This window comes from Coturnix japonica, chromosome 1, assembly GCF_001577835.2.
Source record: "Coturnix japonica isolate 7356 chromosome 1, Coturnix japonica 2.1, whole genome shotgun sequence".
Taxonomy (NCBI): Eukaryota; Metazoa; Chordata; class Aves; order Galliformes; family Phasianidae; genus Coturnix; species Coturnix japonica.
In genome coordinates, this window is record NC_029516.1 from 39306472 (window position 1) to 39330778 (window position 24307).

The following is a 24307-nucleotide window of genomic DNA, read 5'->3' on the forward strand; positions in this document are numbered from 1 at the left end:
CACTCATTGCAGAAAGTTTTCTTCAAGCCAAATCTGCTATAGAAGAAGCAGGACATGAGCCAGCCCATGTGACTTGGTCTCCAGGCCAGGAAAAAGCCCTGAAAGGTTATAGAGTCATCTCTTCTTCTCAAAATAGAAAAAATCATCAACCAATAATTTGTTCAACATGAACCAAGTCCAATAAATGATCTTTGTAGACTGAATACTCTAGCACTGTGCTCTGCCCAAAAACTTCTGCTATTTCTGACTTTTACTCTGTTCCCAGTTACAAGTCTCTTGTGAATATACTAGTGTTAGCTGGTATACAGATTACGTTTTAATCAGCTGAGATTAACAGTTACACCTTCTGAAGCCTCAGGAGAGAAAAGCAGTGGTCCCTTATCAAAATAGCAGTAATTGTTATGAGCCAATTATGCCAGTTCCATGTATAGAGAGGAACTCACTTATGTCTACTGGAACAGTTAGGAAAATCATTCAATAAAATCACCTCATAATTCCTCCTGAGCTGCACTCCAGGTAAGCACTTTGGGAATGAAAGAGCTAATCCCCACCAGGAGGTCCTGCAATGTTTGTGGCCTATAAAGTGTAGAAGAATGAACCTGCTTTTTATGATGCTGTGTACTATCTGAATTGAATTGCAAGGCATAAGTGACACTAGTTTTGCAGTTAGACCACAATACCACTGAACATCCATAGTCAAGTTATATGAAATTAAATGAGGGCAGAACTTGGCCTTGGAATTCTGTCTCCTAAGCAGAAGGAGAAGCTCCAGTTATGGCCAGTACTATTAATATTGCTATCCTCCTTCAAGGTATCTAGCCACTAAGGGGCAAAGCAATTACGATTCACTGCTAAGGTGATACAAGTGGCAACTTGCAAAAGCAGATATGTTTTGAATGCTATGATGGAATTGTTTTTGTTTTGTTTTTTTTACTTTTGCCACTTCTTGATTGCTATCCAAGCTGAGGAAATTCTTTAAAAGTCCAAAGCCTGATAATCACAGGTTTTATTTTCCTGAAAGTAATGGGAAGTTTTACAGTACTCTATGGATTCATGGTCTGGTTTACAGAAGTGTTATCATAGCTCCTGTTTTAGTCAGTGTAAGCTCTTGCTGCACTGTATATGTTGAAAGTAGGTCTTCAGTGAAGTTTATGTCATATGAGGCTTCTGAAAATGAGCAACCATTTTTTAATAAAGAAAATACCATTTAAAAAAGCGTATATGGATTTTTTATTTCCAAAGTGTTAGTTCTACATTTCTATTTAATTTTTCTGATGCGTAAATGGATAAAAGCATAGGATAAAGCATATGGAGCGGGGTAGTGTTTGAACTATGATAAATGGGACCCAGAAAAATGAGGGAAACTTTCACATTTGCCTTCAAAGCAGATAGAAGTTCACAGAGCAATCAAGATACCCATGTAGGAATCATAACTGCAAAGTCAGCGTCAAGCCCCTGCTTCTTCCCAGGCCTGTGAGAAGATGGGAGGAAGAGAAATGCTGTCAGGATAAAACCCAGGAACAGAGGAAACTCAGCTCCTTGTCCCCATCACTCTCATAGCATCAGTTCCCAGACTACAGAGAATGTCATTGTTTTCACCAGGTTAATAGTCTGAGCAGCAAAACACACTTCACTACCCTTGTCTTCTCTCTGTAAGTAATGAGACAGTGTTCAACACCTTCCTCCTCCTCTATATTTATCCACAGAAGTCTCGTGGATGTCCCAGGATGCTTCTCAGCCACTTGTGCAATACTCAAAGCCCCTGTTGTTACAAAAGAGCCTCTTTCAGTTCCTCTCAGCAGGCGGCTGGTCTATGGGTCTTCAAATCAAAAACAGACTCCTTTTGGGTTCCTCTTAGTATTTTAACATGCCTTTTCCCTAGAGATGCCTTCCCTCCCCACATTTAAATTTCCTTTCCTCTTTTGCCAGTGTTAATGTTATGCACTAGATATTTGGCACAGCTGCGGTGACATCTATTTCCTCCTGCCTAACTTCAGCCTTCCTCCTGTTCCTGAATGAAAGCAGACTTCAGAGCACCCCTCCCATGTGGCCGATCTCTCTGTACACACCTGCTGTCACCTCACCGAGAACAATGGGTGAAAACATTCAGAGACATTTCAGAGAAAATGCCTCTGAAAATGTCAGTGTGTAAATTAGAGTACCAATAATGGACTACCAGAGAAAGCACAGAAGTGTGACACTACTAAGAGGTCTTGTAAGCAGCCTTTTCCTTCTCTTGAGAAAGCAAAACAGTTTCTGCAATGCAAGTTCATAGAAATGGGGCTTTGGAAGATCATATATTTCTGATTTGCAAACTATTCATTAGACTATTCTGGCAATTTAATTTTTTTTTCTTTTTGTCTTTTTGCTCAGGAAGAGCATGGACAATGTGACTTCCTAGTCATCATCTTCTAGTTCCCATCTCTAATAAGGGGCAAGCATCATTTACAGATCACTTTGTTTAAGAATATTTTCCTCTCTTCTTACTCCAAAAGTGAGTGGCTGAAGGAAAAAAGAGTAGGAGTAGTCGGAGGCAGTCAGGCGCAGACAGGAGCCTGAGGCAACAGTAGCAGCCACTGCATCACATCTCACCATGATGTCATTGCCAGTCTGACATATATGACACCTCCACCACGTTTACTTTAACTAAGGGTATATCAGGATCATTACAGATAGCTGCTGAAAATACTTTCTCAATACCTAAATTTCAAGATTTCTTACCCATAGCACATTGGTTTTTCTCTCTCCCTGCCTTCATCAGCTTACAGAAAATCAACACATAATACTTGGTTTTGGTAGACTCTGCAAATGTGTTTACATCTTTCCTGTGGTTACTATGGCACTTTGCTTTGAAAATATGATCTGACACTGTTTGTTTTAGAAGAGGTTCCCAGGCATATAAGAGGAAGAGAGCAGGCCCCATTTTCCAGCTGGGGAATTGAGGTGTGAGATAATTGACTTAGCCAATGCGGAGTTGGAGCCCTACCATATTTTCCTTAAGTAGTGAGATGAACACAGTGGTTTCATTATGGTTGCATAGATGGGATACACTGGTTTGGCATGTGCACTGTGCACATTACTGAGGATGTAGAAAGCATGAAGGTGCCTTGGGAAATCTACCACCAAAGCCATACTTCTGGAGCTTAACACCACAGCAGCCCAATTTCCCAAAAATTACAGGGCCCCAGTGAGGGCACACGTCCACGCGTGGTGCTGGAGCAAGGCCCAGGGGACAGCTCAGCCTCAGCTCAACGGGAAACCAGAGGCAGCAGCTAGTGAGTCTGCAGAACTGCACAGAGATGTGGGAAGTGATCTATTACAGCTGCAATCTGGAAACTGGAAAGAAATAGTGTAAAGGCTAGCTTTTCAGAGAAGTGTTTTAAGGTGGAATTTTTTGAGAGGAGGAAATTCAGTTTGATTTCCAACTTCTTATGTACCTAGGAGCAGATGAGCAGCACAGCTGGCTAGAAGGCTTTTCTCAATGTTTATAATGTAATAAAGATTCATTGGGTGTGTTTGATCTTTCCTGTTAGTGTCTTGGTGTTTGTATTGGCGATATCTAAATCTTGCAAGTCTGGAGCCAAATATTATCTGTATGAAATCTTTGTCTCAGCTCTACATCCTCCCTTGGAACATCATTCACACGTAGTTGTTCTGTTGCCAAATTTTTGAAAAATCTAAGTAACATCCCTTTCACTGACTCTCAGCCAAATCAAGTAACTGAATACTAGCAGTGTTTGTTAGATTCAGGTTCTAAACTGCCACACAGTGATACTTGTCCTTGAGAGTAGCTAGGCAGAGAAGGACCTGGGGGTCCTGATAGATGAGAAACTTAACATGAGCCAGCAGTGTGCTCTTGCAGCTCGGAAAGCAAATGGGATCCTGGACTCCATCAGGAGTGGGGTGGGAAGCAGGGATAGGGATATGATTATCCCTCTCTACTCTGCTCTTGTGAGGCCCCATCTGGAGTACTGTGTCCAGGTATGGAGTCCTCAGTACAGGAGTAAGAAGGACATAGAGCAGTTGGAGAGGGTCCAGAGGAGGGCCCCGAAGATGGTCAAGGGGCTGGAGCACCTCCCCTATGAGGACAGTCTGAGGGAGCTGGGCTTGTTCAGCCTGGAGAAAAGAAGACTGCGGGGTGACCTCATTGCAGCCTTTCAGTACCTGAAGGGTACCTATAATCAGGAGGGGTGTAAACTCTTTGAAAGGGACGATAATAGTAGGACAAGGGGAAACAGTTTTAAGTTGAAAGAGGGAAGATTTAGATTGGATGTTAGGGGGAAGTTCTTTTCTAGGAGAGTGGTGAAGTCCTGGAACAGGCTGCCCAGGGACATTGTGGATGCCCCATCCCTGGAGGTGTTCAAAGCCAGGTTGGATGGGGTCCTGAGCAACCTGATCTAGTAAACATGGAAGTTTGGTGGCCCTGCCAGGCAGGGGGGTTGGAGCTTCATGTTCTTGAGGTCCCTTCCAACCCAGGTCATTCTGTGATTCTGTGATTCTGTGATACTGGTTGTATTTACTTCAATTTTCTCGCTTCCCCTTACTCTCCTATATGGGTCCAACCTTCCTCTCCTTTTCTGGTGCCTTCCCTTCCACCTCAGGGTGAATAACTGCTCACATCTCACCAAAACACAAATATATCTGTTTTAAGCACTGTTCATCACACCTTCGCCCCAGGACTCAATGTCCCAAAAGTTCACAGGCTGTACATAGGGATGGTAAGATAGAATCTGCTATTACTTTGGCTAATCAAGGATCTAGCCTGCTTATTGCGGTGAGAGGGATGGAGATTCAGTATGCATGAGGTGACTGGCAAAAAAGAATTTAAAAAAAAAAAATCCATTTTCTCATTAAAAAGTCTAAAATTGAAGAACTTCAATGGTACAGGATGTGAAAGGATATGGAGAGTAAATGAAAGGTTGCTGCAGTAAATGAAGAGATTTCCATTGACCAAAAAGCACTTGATCAAACTTTAAAAGGAAAGAAGATTCATTTTTTAGTAAAGAAAAACAGAGACCTTTTTAATAAGACTAGAAATGTAGAAAGTCTTCACAGCTAGAAGAGAAATTAAGCAGTCTGTTTTCTTTTCCTTGTATGGAAGTGACAGTACAGCAGAGCAGGGTTATTTCAGGTGACAAGCTCACCAGTGATGAGTACCATTTATTCAGGTGGCTGATCTTGTGTGATCACTGCATTAAAACTGAGTCTGATATACTAGGACTGTCAGTGATAATTAACTGTTCTAAAAGAGGTTCATTTCTAAGACCTATTCATAAGGAACTGTCAGTGGTAGAAATCACTCTAAAATGTTGCTACTATGGTTTGCAAACCAGTACGTGAAATATGCTGCTGACAAATCAAACAAACAAACAAACAAAAACAGGAAATTTTCTAATATTGGCTCCAGAGAAAGGAAAACACATTTTTAGAAATATGTTCATTTACAAGGTGAAGTTTTGGATTAGACATGTTGAGACTTAGACTGAATATACTAGGACTATAAATGCCTCACTCTTCTAGATCCTAAAGATACAAACATTACAAATGCAGAATATAACACTAAGATTAGGCCTATGAGCATTCATTTTTGGTGCAAAGATATCATGTAGAACTAGGATATGGTGAGGTGATTAGGTGTTCCTGTTCATTTCAGGGGAGTTGGTCTAGATGACCTTTAAAGGTCCTTCCAACTCAATTCTATGATTCTATGGTATTTCAATAATACTTTGCAGTGAAATAAATTATAAGAGGACTAAAGTGGCAGCCTACTTGGCTGAGGTAAATCAAGTCTGAGCAAATATATGAGAAAAAACCACCTGTGTAGAGAATTCATTCTTGGTGAGCTGAATGTGCTGTTATCCAAGCTCTAACCTTCATAGAAAAGAGAATATAGAACACAGCCTACAAATCACAGAATCACAGTATCACAGAATTGTAGGAAGAGACCTCTAGGGATCATCAAGTCGAACCCCCCTGCCAAAGCAGGCTCCCTACACCACATCGCACAGGTAGGTGTCCAGTCGGGTCTTGAATATCTCCAGAGAAGGAGACTCCACAACCCCCCTGGGCAGCCTGTTCCAGTGCTCTGTCACCCTCACTGTGAAGAAGTTCTTGCGCACATTCATGCGGAACTTCCTATGCTGAAGTTGGAAATTCCTATGCTGAAGTTACAAATACATAAATACATACATTTTGATGGTATCTATGGCTCTTTCTAGATATTGTAAAGGCATCCCTTTAGATTCACCTTCAAGCATGTTAGACAAAAAATCTTTTAAAATTCTGTTTGATCCAGCTATATCCACAGTCTGCTACAGAGCTGTTAGACCTGAATTAGCCTGACAAACTTCATGCTTCAAAAATGTAACTATTTTATGAGGAGTGAGGGCTAACTTTGCTCATATCTAGAAAATAAATATACAGAGGAAGTCACTGATGATATCACCTCACTTATCACTAATCATTCCCTCAGTGACCTTTAGGGCTTTTTCCTGTTTACCCCTCATTCACAAGCACTCCCTGTCTGACTGCTGTCCCTGGGGGGAGTTCACTGCATGGCTCAGATGGACACATTCCATTCTGCAGATTGTCTGTCTGCCGAGCACATCACTGTTATTCGCTGGGTACTATTAGTGGTAAGTAACATATCATTTAGGCTATACAGTTTTGTTTGCACTATCTGGTTAGGCAACTGCAATCTTGAAGCAATTTATTGTGAAGATACTTCCCAGATGATGTTTTAGATGAATGAGTGTTCATTGTAACTACCATAAGTCTTTCATGATTTCATGTTTCCCATGAATATGCTGTAGTCACCCAAACGATAAATTTAATAAACAGATGAATAAATGTGATCTGCAGATTCCTAGAAACAAATTCAGGTCAAGAGATCCCTGAGCTCTAAGCTCTTTTCAATGTGCTGACGGGGATTTCAGCATTTTCAAGCCTTGAAACATGGACCTTTTCTGTCCCCAGCAGAAAAAGTTGATTAAAACTATTGTTTGTTTTCATGCACTCACCATTGGAGAGGAAGTTTGTGAACAAAGGATTGTAGGACAGAAGGTCTTAAGTTTAAAAGCCATCTCTATTTACTACAGTTTCTGTGACTGTAGGTCAGTTATACATTGAAACTCAGTTTCCTTGTCACTGTACTGAGTGTGTGTTTGCTTCAAGCAAATAAGGGGCAAAACAAATTCTCTGATAAAATTGGCCTTTGGTAGTAGACTATCCGCAATCTGTTTGCAGTTTGCTCACATTATTAACCACATGCCTCACTTTTCTTTGGATTTGTTTTTCTTTTTCTTCAGTAACTGTGGTATGAGCGCAACACAGCCCTTAGAACATTTTGTGGTCAAAGGTGTTGTATAACCACGAGTTATTTATTATGAAATGAATGCACTCTTGTTCAACTGAACTCCAGCATGAATATCATATGACAGCACTGAGAGGAAGCTTGTTTATTCTATGAACCAAAGTAGTATTTGTCTTAATAAAATAATAACATAGTTCATTTATCTTTAGAGAACTGATCTGATATATCTCTTGGTTAAGCTTTAGGGCCAGATTTTTCAACCCTGATTCACCTTTCCAAGTATCTATCCATGTGAACAGTCCTACATAAATTTCAGATCATACTGTGTGAAAGGAAAGAAGGAACAGCTTATGGCTTTGCCTCTATTCAAGACAGCCTAGATTCTAGCAATGATGTTAACTGAGAATATAACTGAAATAATCTATACAGTAATGTTCTTATGATGGAAATAATGTAACATTAGCAAAAAGAAAAAACAATTAATTTGATTAAACTAAGATATGAAAAAGAACAAAGACAACAGGGGTTCTTCCTGTTGAAAATAAAATGCTCCTAGTTGACCTTAGCAGAATTCTACATTGCAACAGCTTGAAGGAAAGAATGTTATTAAAATAATTTGCTGAATATATAGAAAATAAGAATCAGTAAATAGAATAACACTGGACTGTGTCTGCAGCAAGACTGAGCTACAACACCCTCTTTAAGCATAATTTCTCTGTGGTATTAGAACAGATTAGGCAGAAGCTTGGTAGTCTGTGTCATCTCTCACAAAGTCATGGAATACATGTCACAAAGATATATACAGGGCATTCAGAAGGGATGTTTCCACCTTCCTCTGAGTGGTCACATCCTGGTCGGTGCTTATGAGATAAGCTAGACCAGACATGGCCTATCTCATGTGGCAAATCCACACTAGGTCTAGACCTGAGGGGTTTCTTCCACACATAACCTGCAAATAAAATAATCACTATGAGCACTGTTTCTTACTATGTTTTCAGTAATAATCACAGCTGCCAGGTGCTTCTACCCTCAAAACATCAAATTCAAATGAGATATCAAAGAAACATATTAAATAGAATGCAAAGAAATCAGAAACAAAACTTACATGTTCTTAAGGAAAGTAGTTTTATTTTTGTACTGTAAAGTGCAATATATGAAAGTCTCAACTCCTTCTATTTCCTACACCCACACGTAACACTTAGCTTTGGTTTCATGACATGAAAACACCACTCCGATAGCCTGAAGGCCAGTCTCTGCCTTGTTTTAAAGCCTTTGAACTGAAAAAGCCCACAAACAAAGCACTTATTTTGCATTCCAGTTCTTTTTCTTTGAAGTTACTTTACCATTGTTTGCCCCCACAAGGGATCCACCAGAGCAGCCCTGTGTTTTTAGAATCACAGGTGTAGATAAAATTTCTCTATCCCCCTATTTTGGAATGGAGTACTTACCAAACAGTCACTACAAAAGCAACAAGCGTCTACTGAAGGATTTATAATGGTCTTGTAAGCTATCTTTTAGAAACACCTGCATGCTGCTCTACCCCTTGAATGAAGCACTTAGCCTGAAGAGGCAAGGTGCTCTTACAGTTCCTATAGCTCATCAGGTCAAGCCATGGCTTACGATTGTGGTTCCAGAGGTCTCCAGATCTGTGCACTTTGGCCAACAGTTGACTTCTGCATTGTAGACCCACCTGAAAAGTTATGACCATGTAGTGATGCAGTCATGGCTGGAGCTATAGCTCTATGTCTGAATGCTGGCACCAAGATTTCCTCATCCACTGCTGCATTTTAAATATCTGAGCAAATGAAGATTATTTGAATTGCTTCAACCATTTAAAATATTTATGCTGCTACAGAAGTCTTCAGGTCATAAAGAAATTGCTACTAATAGAAGCAATGTATTGCCAGAGTCAGTGTTTATGATTCTTTTTCCTGCTACATGACTCATCCTACTCGGTTACATAGAAGTGAATAGCTTTAAAAAGGACCAGCTTCCTCTGAAAGAGTGCTTTGCTTACGTACAGTCACGGGAAAGCAGATCCAATAAATTGAATTGGGGGAATGAAACAAAAACAACAATACAAAACCTGAATGCTGTGTTATTTTTAGGCATTCACTTGCACTAAGCAATCTGCCTGAGAAACCAGGGGAAAAACAGCAAATTGAAAAATGTACACTCAGACTACATTCAAGATGTGACCTGGAAACTTGGATTCTGTAATAGCCAAGGACAGAAACATCTCTTCACTTACAACCAGGAGCAACAGTGCTGGAGCTGCATTTCACCCTGCTGGTTTGGAGAAGGAGGGGCCTGCCTGCTGTGTGTCCCCATGCTCCCCAAAATTCTGGACGGGCTCAGGTCTAAAGCCCAGACCTTGAAGGCACACATAAACCTGGAGGTTTGCAGATTTGGATCTCTCAATTTGCTCCAGGGAAACAGAGGTGTGTGACTGCAGATTTATATCTGAATAACACACCAAGTTCCATCACTGTAACAAATCTTTCTGATGCATTTCAGAGTGCTTAAGTTGGATTAACTACCCCAGCTCTCTCCCTCCAGCCCCCCAGCTCAGCATGGGGCAGGGCACTGTCACACTACAGCAGGCAGCACAGCACCAAGCAAACAGGAGGAAGATATGCATCTTGCCATCAGAGGGGACACGGTTCAGCAGAGCACTAAAAGCTGTGTGTGAGCAGAAGCAGCTTGTGTGCAGGGAAAGCTAGGCAATGAAGCACTGCAACTTGCAAAGGGGTCAGGGGAGCAAGAGGTGCTTGACACTCATGCGTTGCCCCAGCAAGGAGGTTTCACAAGTGCAGTCAACCTTTAAGTCATGGCTGTGCAAGGAGGAGTGGTTTGTGCGCTGGGGTTCTACTTTGCAATTAAAAGCATCTACACTAGATACTACCACTGCTTTTTGTGCTTGCATTTCCACAAAGCATTTATGGTAGTTCTGTGTTCACAAGATGGAGATTGTTCTGAAACCCTGTGCAGGTCTCCAGCTTCATGCGTAGTGGAAAGCATGGCCAGCTGCAGCAGGGTGAAATTCCTGCATCAGGAGCCAGAAGAAAAGGGGAGTTCAGCCAGCAGCAATGGGCATCTCTGCACCTTTTTTGCACTGAACTGTTGAATTGTTACACCATGGCTCCCATGATGGGGCTGCACTACATGGCTGGCAGGCCAACTCTGCTGCTGCTGTTGGCACTAAATCTCCCATCTGTAGGCAAAGTTAATTAGCAAGAACTACTGAGCCCAGTATGGGGTCCTGGACAGCCTGATCTTGTGGCTGGCAACCCTGCCCATGGCAGCAGGGTTGGAACTCAGTCTTTAAGGTTCCTTCCAACCTAAGCCATTCTGCGATTCTGTGATTTAGTACAATGCATCTGCAAAGGCACACTGGGAAGCCATTGCTGCCTCCTCCCATCTGCAAGTGCATCCATTTCCTCTGGGCTCTGAACTGAGCAGCATGTGGCTTACAGCCGCTCTGTTCTGTTCAGTGAGAGCAGTCCTTGCCGATTACAAGAAGCAAATGTTAGATGTCACGTCCGGAGAAATGCCAACCTCCATTATCAACAAGATACTCACAATTCATACCAGAGGAGATGTGTGCCCAGAGGAGCAGTAAGGAGCTGTCACCATGGCTATGGTTACAGCAAATGCTGTGGTCAGCATCTGTGCTTTTTAGTGACTAATCTTTCTGTCTAGGATCATGCAGAAGAAGGTGACCTAGCATGCAAGAATCTTATCTGTGGGAGGAAAGTTTATAACCACACCTACCCTGAAGCACATCCTCACTGGTCATCCTCACACAGGGGGATAGTAGGGGCAGGAGTGGCCCTCAGTGAGAGGAACTCCTTGCCCTGAATACTGCCCCTGGCCTGCCTGGTTCCTGATCCCATCATGAAGGAGGGGGTTTTCTGCAAGTACTTGCAAGGCTGTGTCCATCTCAACATTGCCAGCGTGGGACAGCATTGCTTGTGATCTTAGTAGTGCTCTCCTGCAAAGCGTCTCCACATGCTATATCACAGAATCATATCTTAGAACAGCTTGGGTTGGAAGGGAACATAAAGGTCATTCAGTTCCAACCCCCTGCTTCAGGAAGGATTGCCAGCCATTAAAACAGGCATTAGATGAAGTTGCCCAGGGCCCTATCCAATGTGGCATTGAGCACCTCCAGGACTGGTGCAGCCTCAGCTTCTCTGGGCAGCCTGTTCCAGCCTTGATATAAACAGCTGTATGTGACATAGCACTGATCCTGCTGCAGAGTTCTTCAGTAGCAGTTTATCCAGAGCATGTTAAGTAGCTGCACAAGAGAAAACGCAGTCTGCCTGCCTTCATTTCATTCTTTCATCTCAGCCTAATCCTCTGTTTATTTCATTTGGAGCAGCCTACTTCCATCCTACTGGGGGGAGGGGGAAAAAGCCTCCATAATGTTAGCCTGATTGTTTCTAGGAATGTAACTTTCATTATTAGCCTTAACATTTTATTCCAATTTAGTTCACCAGCATCTGCACACTCTTTTCTGCAGTTCATGTCACATGCTTTACACTGCCCTGTCATTTAATTTCAGGATACATGCTGTGTGTGACATGCTTCACAAAGCACAGATACATTATATCTAAATCTGCCAAGGCTGAAAGCCAAAAAACTGCGCTGTCCTTACTTAAAAATTATCCAGCAGTGATATATCTGTAGTCTGTTTTAATTTTTCTTTTATGTTTGTTTTTGAAGTGGTATCTTAAAATAAATATCATCATTTGTACATCAGAGCTTATCAGTGTAGATCAATTTCCACTCGTGAAGCTTGAAATCAGACTAGAACTAAAAAATTCTGGAGCACTTAAAATTTTCACAGCAATTTAGTGGATTTTCAGTATCTTGTGTTTTGAAAGTAGGTTTCTTTTTACCAGAGGAATAGAGTGACTTTTGATCATCGTGTGCTGATTACAAAAAGCAGCAAATCTATTTTCAGGCAAAGACAGAAGAGTGTGAAGTATGCTGGTCTTTTTTTGAAACATTCTCAAAATCATTTCTTTCTGTAATATGGAACATCGAATTTCAGAATTAAGTAAGTCATGCCACAGACAATGTCCTGTGGTACATCAACTGACATTGTCAATATTGGCAATGTTTTGGATAGTCTGACACTATAGGATTTCCAGGCTGTAAACACCTCACAGATGTTGGCCTGTTAGATTCTGCCCAGTTTTATTTAAAACTGGAAGCCAACATAAAAAATATTTAAATTATTTAATAATGACTGTGGATTTTAAAAGCCTGCAGTGTAAAACTGAATTCCCAGTATGATTTTTCTCCAATGGCCCTGCTGTTTCTAATGAATGTGTGTGATACAACCCATCAGGTCAGTGAACCCAGCTGGAGATGTCTGCGCTGATGGCCCCGGAGGGCTGCGTGCCCACAGGGATCCCACAGGGCCAAGCGTCGCGACAGCACAAAGTACCCAGCCCTGGAAATAATACACATTAACCAGCTCTGACTGTGCTTCCTTCCTTGCCTTGTAGAATATACAATATTTATGACTGAACTTTATAAATGAATATCCGAGAGGTTTCTGTGCTAGTTAGAGCAGCGCAGCCTTATTCCGGGTGATTCATTCATTGAGTCAGGCAGCCATGCATGCAGTCATTCATAAGTAATGCTATGCTTCCCTTCAGCATGCAACAATGATTTACTTTGCCGCTGCCTTTCAGTGTTTGTTCAGCAAACACGCTAAGCTAAAGAGTTCCTATTTCAAGCTCTCCCATCATAATTAAAGAAACAGCGTTATCTTGATACGTGCATATGGGGTGCGGTGCAAAGAGCCAAACAGCTATGTCAGTAGGAACTGACTGCAACACTTGGTCTGACCCACACCTCCCAAACTCTTCTTTCTTCATCCATCCATAAGAGGAAGTTTGTACTTACAAGCATAACTTCTGCTCTTTTGACACTCTTGCCACAAAAACAGCCCCATTTTCACATCCACTGGGACTCAGCTCATCCCACCTTCATAAAACCTGGGTCACTGGGACTCAGTTTTCTGTTATTGGAGTTGTAAGCTTTTGTTGGTTTTTCTGCTTGTTCAGTTTTTGTTTCACTTTGTGTTTTTTGTTTGGTTGGTTTTCTGTTCTTCATTCCATGAAGAATCAAGATCTGTCCAGAGCTGCAAATTGGGCAATAATGTGTTTAATTTTTGTAGAGTTGTAGAATAGGACATTGGCATCATTATACAAATGAAAGTGAGGCACTTTGTCTGAGCTAGCCTTTTTTAGTACCCTCTCCACTTAGGGGAAGAGAATAAGCTTACATGGAATTAAAGCACTATGAGATACTCTGCAGATGACTGGTGTGCCTTCGGGTAGCAGCTAATCTCTGCTCATAGTGGAGCAACAAGGCCAACTCGAGTAAATATCAACAAATGCACAACTCATGGCAACAGTCACAACTAACAAAATCCAGAGTCACACACACTTTGGGTGAAGAAAACTGTTTATGCAGCACAAGTGCCTTCTTCCCATTTTTGGAGGGGAAGAGATTTTTTTTCCTCATTGCTAAAGAGACTTCTGAGCTGGACAAATCCCAGTTGAGAAACTTGGTCATAAATAATGTTTTATTTCACACAATTCCACAGGAAAAAAAAAAAAAAGGAACTAAAAGTTAAAAAGATCGCTGGGTGTGACATGTTTGTACATCCCAGACATCTGGGATATCACAATTAGAAATCCTTTGTGGACATAATGACATCAGTCACAGAAAAGACAACTCATTTTTTCCTGTTTTCTCAAGATTTCAAAGCTCTTCACTGTATCTTTAAGCATAAATCATTGAATTAGGTTTCAAGCTTAAGGAACTTCATGCTTTGAAATTCTTTTGAAGTTGGCAGATGATTTTATTCTTCTGTTTTGCTTTTTTAATTTTGGTTCTTAGAAAGGAACTTCAGTTTATCATCCATTCTTGTTCTCTTTCATAACTCATCAAAGGACACCCTTATGAAAAGGTACATATTCTTGTTAAAGAATACTGTTTTGAAACACTCTGCTGTATTTAGAAAGCCTTGGTAACAGCATGACTTTAAAAATAAATGTTAAATTATTCGTTTTTCCTCATTTTAATCTGATTTTCAAGGAATTCAAATTTTTTTTCATTGAATTTTTGTTTCCTTAATTTCAGTATATCTAATATATTGCATCAGAAAAGCAGTTGTATGTCTTTTCTGTTGTCTTTTAAGCTCTGAAGCATTTTAATTTTAAGAATGTACCATATGCCCATTTTTCAAGGTAGCACTCTATTTCTGATCTTGACAGGTCATAAGAAACAAATTGGAGGAAGAATTCTCTACAATTGCAGAGAATACAGGCACTCCCATGTTGTGCATTTACTGCTGTCTTGCTGAGAATTATTTTTAAGGTAATACAAATATTTCACCAAACAAAAAATTTTATGAAGTGGCCAGAAAGTGCTGATTGTTTCTCAGAAGGATCAAATACATGAAATATTTTGTTCATCTGTGGTACTTTGCTTCTCAGCACATACAAGTTTTGCTTCAAACTTCTTCCAAGTAATTAAATGAAATATGTATGCTAGTGCTGTAAATACTTCATTCTTACTTTAAATGTTTTCAACCTGATATTTTATGCATAGCAAATAAGAGAAGCAGCCCTCCATTGCTATGGTTATACAGCTTCCTGACTTGGTGCTGTATGACTCTCTGAAGAACCATCTCCTAAACTGAAACACAATGAAGCAAATCAAGAGACACATCAAAAATATAAGACTGTGGATGGCATTGGAGAAAGGTGAGTCTTAGAGTGCAGTCATGAACATGGGATTCCGCTAGTTGTTTGAACCTGAGATTTATAACCTCACATACTCTCTACACGTTTCTCTGAACTCTGTTAATTGACCGTAACATCCCTTGAAATCCATTATGTTTGACCAGAATCACTTGTCCAAGACACAGTGCAAGACCTTGGTACACACCAGATTATGTATTTAGTGCAGTAATACTATTATGTTATGCACAGTGATAAATGTTCCAGTAAAAACAATAGCTCTTTTACTGGCCAATACTTTGTACCCAACCTGTCTACTTCTTTACCTAGCTGGGTACAGAACTACAGTTAAAGCACAGACTGTACCTTCTTGCTGATAATGCAATATTTACAAAATAAATATTAACTTGACAGAGTTTTGTTTTGCTGATTTTACTTGCCTATCTAATCAAAGATCTTTAATGCCAATGTGTTCTCCGTGCTTGAAGCAGAACAATAGAAAGAACAGTGGAAGGACAATCAGCACTCCATGTTACTTAATGCTAGTACAATTATTATCATCAGAATAACAACAACCTGTTCTATCCTTCAGTTCAGAACCTTAAGTGAGTCTGGATCACCATTGGGTAGGCAGCCCAGCTTCTTGTCTGGACGGGGTCTAGGTCCTCCTAAAAGACCTCAGAACAACAAATGATAAAAAATTGCATATTCTGTAATTACCTCAGTTTCAGACGAGGAAGAGGAACTAAGAAGCATAATTCTGTATTAGCATTAGGGAGTGAACCTAGAGCCTATGACTTCATCATATATCTGTTTGGCAGATAGTAATGTACGTAGGCCATTACAGTAACTCCTGCCATCACAATGTCCTTTCTTGTTTCCTATTTACTTGCCTTTGCTTGCCTTTCTGAAATCCTAGCAGTTGTCCACTCTTTTTGTTCTGACCTTTTGTTCTTTGTAGTGAGAATAGCTGAAGAGAAGTTCTGGCCGAGTCAACTGAATGCAGACCTACAGGGAAGGAGCCTGCCATGACTGGGACATATATACAGACTATATTTCCTTCCTCACAGAGAAGTGCTCTTGTTCCTTCTGAAGCAAATTAGGCTGTCTATACAGCCTAATTCATATCTGGAAAAATAAATAAATAAATAAAAATTTAAAGATGAATAAATAAATAAATCAAACAAACGAAAAACAAAACAAAACAAAAAACAACCTGTGTTTTTCCTAAACAGCATGGAAATAAGTCCTGGAAACACTGGATTTATCTACCAGACATTAGCAAGATTATGATAGTGAGGACCTCCGGTTATTGAAACCACTCAAAATAGTTTGTACTGCACTGAATCTCCCTTTATTAGTTTGTTGCATGCTATCTAAGTCTCAGGTAGGTAGCAAATTTTGTGGAGCAGATGTTGCTTTATGATTATTAGCCCAGGCAGTAAAGGGTCATCGTACCCTCTTCAGAAGCCTGACCACAACAAAGAGAGTGAATAACACCAGTATGAGTTGGTAGTATGAGCAAGTTTCATACACCAACTGCCTTAAAGCACAAGCTCAGTAATCAAGGCCAAAGACGTGCATTAACAACTCCTCTAAGAAGGAGAATAATATGGGTTGAATGGCATTTCTTCTCTACTTTTCTCTTTCACTTTGAATCCATTCAGACACCTTGAAACCACGTGTAGAAGCTTCACTGACACTCACTGGAGAATGCTGAGCTGATTACTTTCTGCTTCCTGGGCTGCTGGGACTCCAGACACCAGTTTCTTTTTGGTACTGATTACCTTTGTATTTTAGCCTATATTGCATATAACCAGATATTGCATATCTGCTGATATATCCAACTTTTATTCAGAAAGCTAAAAACCTGTACCATCATCCAACACTCCACAGATGCCCCAGATACTACAGCAGCACAATCACTCTACTGTTTAGAGTACTTTGTTCTTGTCTCTGTGAATCATGGGGTGTCACATCATGAAATGTGCAGCTAAAGTGGGAGGTAACCCAACATGACATGGCATAATGGGCCTGAGGGTACAGGGAAGAGGGTGGGAAGGGAAATAGAAGTAGACCCATATCTGATGAAAAATCAGTGACCAAAAATTAAGTCAAACAGTTGCTTGTGTTTTATTAGATCATGGGGGAAAAAAAAAAGAAAAAAAGAAAAGAAAAAAAAGAAAAAAGAGTCAATTCTTGTTCAAGTGACCTAAAAGCAAAGTAATTTGATTTGATACATGCAAAAATTTAGACTGTTTATTTGCATTTCAAATAGGCCATAACTTCTGCTGCTCCAAAATATATCCCACCTTGTCAACATTACCAGCCTCTGTAAAACTGAAATATTCTGTACAAGTCTTTCAGCCTCACAAAGTTCAGAACGCAACCGGGTTGAACTTCAAAATCTGCAGGTTTCTATCAGGAATGTATATGGTTGCCTGCTGCTTCCAGCCACACAACCTCTTTGCTGTAAAAGGCTACAAGTTCCACCAATCTGCACTGGGACCTGAGCTTCTTTTCCTTTTAGAGGATTTCAACACTAGCAGTCCTTATTCCACAGCAGATCAGAACCAGCAAAGTACTGAAATCATCTGTGGAATGGCTTTACCTTTTTCCACACGGCTCTACTCAAATGCTGAAGAATGAGTTAAACTAACTGGAGATCTGCTGTTGCAATGATGCATAAAATCAGTTCCATTGGATATATTTAGATTTTAGCCACACACCAGTCTCCTGCCACTCTTTTTCTCTCTTCACCTATCCCCAAGTACTTACAGCAGCAGGCAGTGAGGAGTCTCTCAAGAGAGGCATATATTAGCCTGCAGCCTTACTGTCCTCAAGAGAGAAGTACTTTCCACATCCTAGAGTAATTGTTTTTAATTGCAAAACATCCTCTGCCTCAATAAAAATAAGATTCCCCTTGGCAGACTTAGACAGGGCAATGATTATTTATTATTTGCAATATCATTACACATAGGAACTCAGTCATGAATCAGAATCCCAAGGGCCATCTTGCTGTGTATAGCTGAATCTAAATGTAGTTTTGTCGCCTTCCATTTCTATTCAAGTTCTTCAGTAAGTGGGTTGTTGGTTTATAGAAATAGGTGCACACAGCAAAGTGCACTGGAAAACCATTTCCTGCAAAGTGCTTGTCTTCTGTTAATGTGATACTTGTCCTACTGAGTGTTTTTTGAGCAATATGTACAGGGTTAGTTCCTGACAGTAGAATAAAGGCATAGAAGAAACATTTCAAATGGCTAAGAAGCTTTCAGAGGACAGAGAAAAAGAAAATCAAACAAACAAACAAAAACAACAGCAACAAAAACACCAGAAAAGCAGAGAAGAAAAAAAAAAGATACAAGCCGTATTAACCATACTGTAACTGAATGCAAAATTTTTTGCATTTGTCAGTCCCGGTTCTTAATTCAGTTTTCTTTCCAGTATTTCTGATAAACCTTCAAAACAAAAATCAGGATTTTTTTTTATATAATTTATCATAATCATCCAACATTTTCTTGCAGTTCTTAATTTGTTTCTTAAAGGTAACTCAGAGTAGAGGAACTACATGGTACTGTGTCACTGCAGACTTAAAGAAGACATTTCCTCCTCAGTTCCAAGACTACCGGCTGTGCTATATAGTCAAGACTACCAGAGGAATTCTCGCTAGCTCTGTGTCTAGCCCCATCCCCACACCAACACAAAAATCTCTTTCCAAACAGTCACTTCCTCCAGAAAAATACTTTAGTTGCCATATACTTCCTTAGTAATCAAAGTGCTTATAAAATCATTTTAGCAGGCCTCCAAAGTCTGCCTGTAAGGGCACTGACTGATGACTCATCCTTGTGTTGCAGATGAGAATAAAGATGGAACAGAATCAGCAAATCACTGCCTCATTGCTGAGTTTGCAGAAATCTCAGAAACCGTAGCTCTGAATAGAGACAACAAAAGAAAAACAAGCAAAGTAAATCTCCCTGCTTTCCAGACAACCAACCCCATTCAGCTTTGAGGAATTACTTTCTGGATGTCTTCTTAGACAGAAGTTTAACACTTATTTTAAAGAATAAAAGGTAGACTTGAAGCTATTGTCTGCTTCCTGGGCTGATACCAGCCTCCCTAACTTTGTTGTTGTGTGAATGTTTATAGTAGGCATCAGCCTAATATATATTTTCCCACCTATCTGCCAGTTTCTATGTAAAACTTTGCTATGTTTTGAGAAGATGGTTTAGTGGGATCAACCAGATGTTCCCTTTGTGTGGAATCTTCAGCTTCGGCGAGCAAAGGATGAACATTTGTTCTTGTGGCTTTGAATACATTTCCATTTGCATGCAGTCCTTTCAGTGGTGGGAACTGAATTTCTCCTTCCAACAAGCTTCTGAGACGGATCACAAAATGTCCAAAGGAAATAATTTTCTCAGGTGTTTGGTCATTATAGGTTTTTCTTGGGCTCAGGGACATGCAGCTCCCCAAGGGAGTAGCATGGTTCATCAGCTGCCATGATCTGTAGAATTTTTAATGATTATTTTTCCAAGCATTTTGATCTCATTTGTCTTCAGACAATAGCAAATCTGGTAGTTTGTTTCTTCCATTGGGTTTTGAGAACTGAGGCAGTTGATCTTACAGGACTCCATAGAAATTAAGAACACTGCATTAGATCAGAACAAAATGATACTGGACAAAAGTTAAATAACTAATTCCCAGCAATAACCTATCGTGAATGCACAGTTGGGAGTTTAAGAACAGGTTGTGTAATACTTCTCCACAATTTTCCCAACCTGCAGAAATCTGCTGTGCAGGGAATTCTTGAACCAGAAACGTTGTGTTTAGTAATAATCCAGTCTTCTTTGTATTTAATGAAGTAGATGTAATAATACAGTCTTTATTTAATGAAGTAGATGTATCCAATTGCTTCTTGAACTCATATAAACTTTTAATGTCCTCAACATATCACCCTATCCTCAAGTATCAAGATAGTCAGATTTAGTTGTTTCTTTCATTTAAAAGTCTTTTCTATTACGATGTTAATCAAGCTATTATATTACTTTCCATGTCATGGACAAAAATTTAGTGCCCACAAAATTAATTGCATTTCTTTTTTTGCTGCGATTGATGATTACTTTCTGAATCTGTGTTTTCTTTGTTAAGCAATACGGAAAAACAAAATCAAGAAGCTTTCTAAGCTTACACACTTGGTGTGTTTTAAAATTTTCATCAGAACATAAAATAATCAAATAATTCCTCCACTCTTTGCTTTTGGTCACACGTAGGTTCTAAACGGACTCTTCTTGGATCACATGAAAGAAATTCTTATTAAACGGAATGTGCTTCTTCCTCAGGGTGACAGGTTATATACAGAGATTTTTCATCACAATGGAAACTGCTTCATTTACTGCCAACCATATGTAAAGCAAGAAGAAAAGTTTGGCCTCACTGACTCCTAGGAGACTGAAAGTGGAGACTGAATGGAAAATACATACATTATAAATACTCTTTTTAAAACAGTTCTACAAGAATTAAAGAGTGAGGAATTGAAAAATATATTTAAAAACTCATTAGTCAGGAATACAAGTATATCCTTTTGAAGATCATGTTTTGAAGTTGCATTGGTGGATTTCAACTCTAGAATTCTAGCACTGTGGTGTCTTGCTTCTCTCTATCCCACTTCCCTCCTCTGACAAGGTAAACTCCCTGCACTACCTATGCAAGAGATTCTGCAAATATTTTACCAGGTACCCTGAAAAACTTGTATATTTCCTTCTTTGCCCTAATTTGGTATATTTGTTGTCATGTAGGTCAAAAATCTGCCTGTCTTTCTCCCAGGATCAATACAAACTATTGGGATAATCATTTTAAACATCAAAGGACACAGATCCTGAAACAAACTCTCAGCTTCATGCTAAGTACTGAAAGAATACAGTGAGTTTGTATATGACGATATTTGCCTTTGCATGAAGTTCTCCCTTCGTGGAGTGTCCCTGTAACTGAAACTTTACACCAACTTCACAGAAAGCTGTCACTTGCCAGTGGACGTGGATTTGAATCTGAAATATAAAGTGGTTTAAGTTGCCTCTGCTTCGCTCTTACAGAACTACTCTCCTATGATCTATAGCTAAGACATATTGTTCTTGTGTGGGAACATTACTTACCTTAAGGGTATTTCTCAAAACAATAAAGGTCATGATAGGAGACAATAAAATGCATCAATTCAAATCACATTAACCCTACAGAAACTCAAAGAGATGGACTTCTGAGGGGTTATTTTGGGGGGACATCACATTTGAGATTAAGAACTACACATCCAGTGTTTGTCAGGATTGTGTTCAAAATCCCTATGCTGGCTGCATGCCCTGGAGCAGCAATCATACAGTAAAAGGTCAAAATACTACAAGTTTCAGTGGCAGTAACACATGCTCAATGGGAAGCTAACTAGCTATTTTAAAAGCACCTTTTTACTGTTCTTTATCAATGTGCAAATGTTAGTCCCACGATGCTGGAGAGCCATAATTCTTAGCAGAGTCAGATTTTCCCAACAGTGAGAAATTGCCCAAATTACACTGCAAATGCCTTATGAATAGGAGCCATGATAATTTTGCCATTGTAATCTACAGGCAGTCTAACCACATTCATTTATTTTTATTTCTTTAATGTAAGGCTCCAGTCTGAAGTATTTTATATTATTTGGGGGTGGGGGGTGAGGGGGCATGAGAAAGAATTGCTGCTATGAAGTGCTTTGAACATTTTTTTAAGGCCAGTCCCCAGAACTATGCTCAAGGGACTAACACCACAAGCTGCCATTCTCCATCACAGAAGTGGGAAGTGACATGATGTGACTTGGTTCTCAGTCCAGCCCTTCTGCAGTAAGTGTTTTCTGTGACAAACCTCACCTGGGCAGACCAGTGAGACCTTAAAGAGATCAGTGTGGTTGGAGGCAATGATGTTGGAGCAACTCGGAAGGAGAAACATGTCTCAGAGGCAGCCACTTGCTGCCTGAGCTGCCTTTGGCAAGCAAGAGGGCACCCACCACACATACTGAGAGGGGAACGAAGGCTGAAGGTGAGCTGGTGCACTGTAGGACATTGCCTGCCTCTCTGGAAGTATCTACTTGCTCATTCATATCTGAGTCTGTTCTTCAGTTCAAACCCAACTCAACAATCCATTTCTCTTCCTCCTTTTCTGATCTCCTTTCACCTGGGGTGAAGCATAATCTTTATTCCCACCAGCTTCACATGGAAGATCTTGACATCTTAAAAAACCCCTGTGTCGTTGGAACAGTATCTACCCACTGACATTACAGATCCCACACTAGTTACACATACAGTGTATTTGTTCACTCAGAAGTAACAAAATTAAATGTGCCTATGCTGAGATCTAATGGTTCTATTGGTTTATATCATAATTTCACTGACTTCTAACAGAAGTATAAAGCTTATTATGTCAAGGCAATTTTGCTCTTGAGTTCCAACACACACTGTGATAGCAACAGCTGTTCGCATCTCCTCTCAGGACTCAGACAAATTGACCTGGATACATGTCTGGATGTCTTTGCCTCCAGTGCTAAGAAAATCCATGTTTGTAGGTGGCTACCAGACGATAGCAAAAGTTTGTCTGTCTTGGAGTTTGATTTGTACTGTAACTTTCCACCCTGAAGTAAACTAGCCCCAGCCAACCACAGGCCCACTGGTAGTGCTGTGATGAAAAAAGATTTCTTTTATCATTGGTGGGACACCTTTGAGGCTTCTTCTATCTGTACAGTCTGAGCAACCAAAAACTGTTTCGGATATACAAATACAGATGCGTTAACACTTCAGTCTCTTCTTTTCAAGTCTTTGGGAAGAAAATTAATAAGATGTACCTGTAATTTCCATGCTACATTTTTTCCAGAATGCAAACAAATCCTAACTAATTCTCATGCCAGAGTTGCTCTGGCTGTGGCTAGTGAGGTTGCACTGACAGTCTCAGGAGCAAATTAGCAACATCTTTCACTTCCCAACTTCTGTATTTTAACAACCTGTTATCTGTTTGTACCAGGATTGTTCGCCAGCTGAAGCCTCAGTGTATCCATTTCTACCATGGAAATACTTTGGCAACACAACATCCTGCTGCCTCCAGTGCACATTCAGAAGGGACAAAAAGCAGTGGCACTGGCAGCAACAGAAGAGAACATGTGAATGCTGAGACAGGGATGACTATGGTGAGAAAAATACTGAATTTATACAAAGTCGGTGTTTTCATGAAATATACGTTAACAAGGATGTTTGAGTCAAACAGTACAAAGACATTCTGCCCTTAAAATGGGTTTTACCTCATAATCACAGTATTTGAATGCTTTTTGCAGTTTTCCATGAGAAATAATAGTGCTTAAGCACAAGGGAAGATTTCAATGGGAAAATAACTCTGTTTATGAATAGAAATAAGATTTGTACTATGATACAGAGATTATTTTTGGGGAGGTAGGTAAATAACCCAAAGCATTTTCAGAATAATGCCTCTCCAGTCATCCAGACTCTGCTTTCCCTGGATGAGTACCATGCTGAAAAGAGCTCAGGACCTCCCTTTAAAAATCACGCTTGAGTCAATGGGCTCCAGTGAGTTGCAGTCCAAACTACTTGTACAACACTCTCAGCAGAATAGAATTGTACAGGTGTTTTACTCTTCTGTCTGCATGTTCTTTTGATTAAAATTAACTTGGGGTCTTTTGGTCACTTGGAGAAGGTATTAGGTTTATAAATTATAGAGCACTCTGCCTGCCATACAAACAGATGTTTGATCACTGGCCCATGCCTAAACAGTGATGCTAACCTAAAGCCCCTGTGTTCTTTTCATGCAGAGCTTCACACAGAGGAGATGAAGAAAGGATTTCCAGTGGAAAAAAAAAAAAAGAAAAATCCTTTGGCAGGCAAACAAACCCAGTGTCTTTCAAATCTGAATTGTCATTGTAAAATAAAAAATAAAAATACAAATGAACCCAGGAATATTCTACAAATTTATAGTCCTACTGCTTCCAATGAGGCCAAACAAATAGTCGTAAAAGACATGGCTTGTGCATTCAGTACTTCACTCAGCCTCCTATGAACTATTATCCCACTGTTGCATATAATAGAGATACCCAACTGGTTCTGTTTTATATTAGGTAGTTGTACCCTGAGCCATGACTAGATGCACAATGAATTGCAGATTAAACCTTAAGAAGCTGTGTGATTTACCAGATAAAGCACATGACAAGGAT

The 24307-nt window shown here is 40.0% G+C and overlaps 1 long non-coding RNA gene across 3 annotated transcripts; it reads left to right on the forward strand.

Annotated features, from left to right (window-relative positions):
• Positions 1-6480: 6480 nt before the first annotated feature.
• LOC107311352 lies at positions 6481-23947 on the forward strand. Of its 3 annotated transcripts, none has more exons than XR_001554014.1 (7): positions 6481-6635; positions 9421-14306; positions 14614-14716; positions 14951-15105; positions 16043-16857; positions 23110-23272; positions 23909-23947. It is a non-coding gene; the product is annotated as an uncharacterized LOC107311352 (long non-coding RNA). The 3 variants fall into 3 exon arrangements; XR_001554020.1 differs by having other exon boundaries at positions 9421-9753; XR_001554027.1 differs by lacking the exon at positions 9421-14306.
• Positions 23948-24307: the final 360 nt, after the last annotated feature.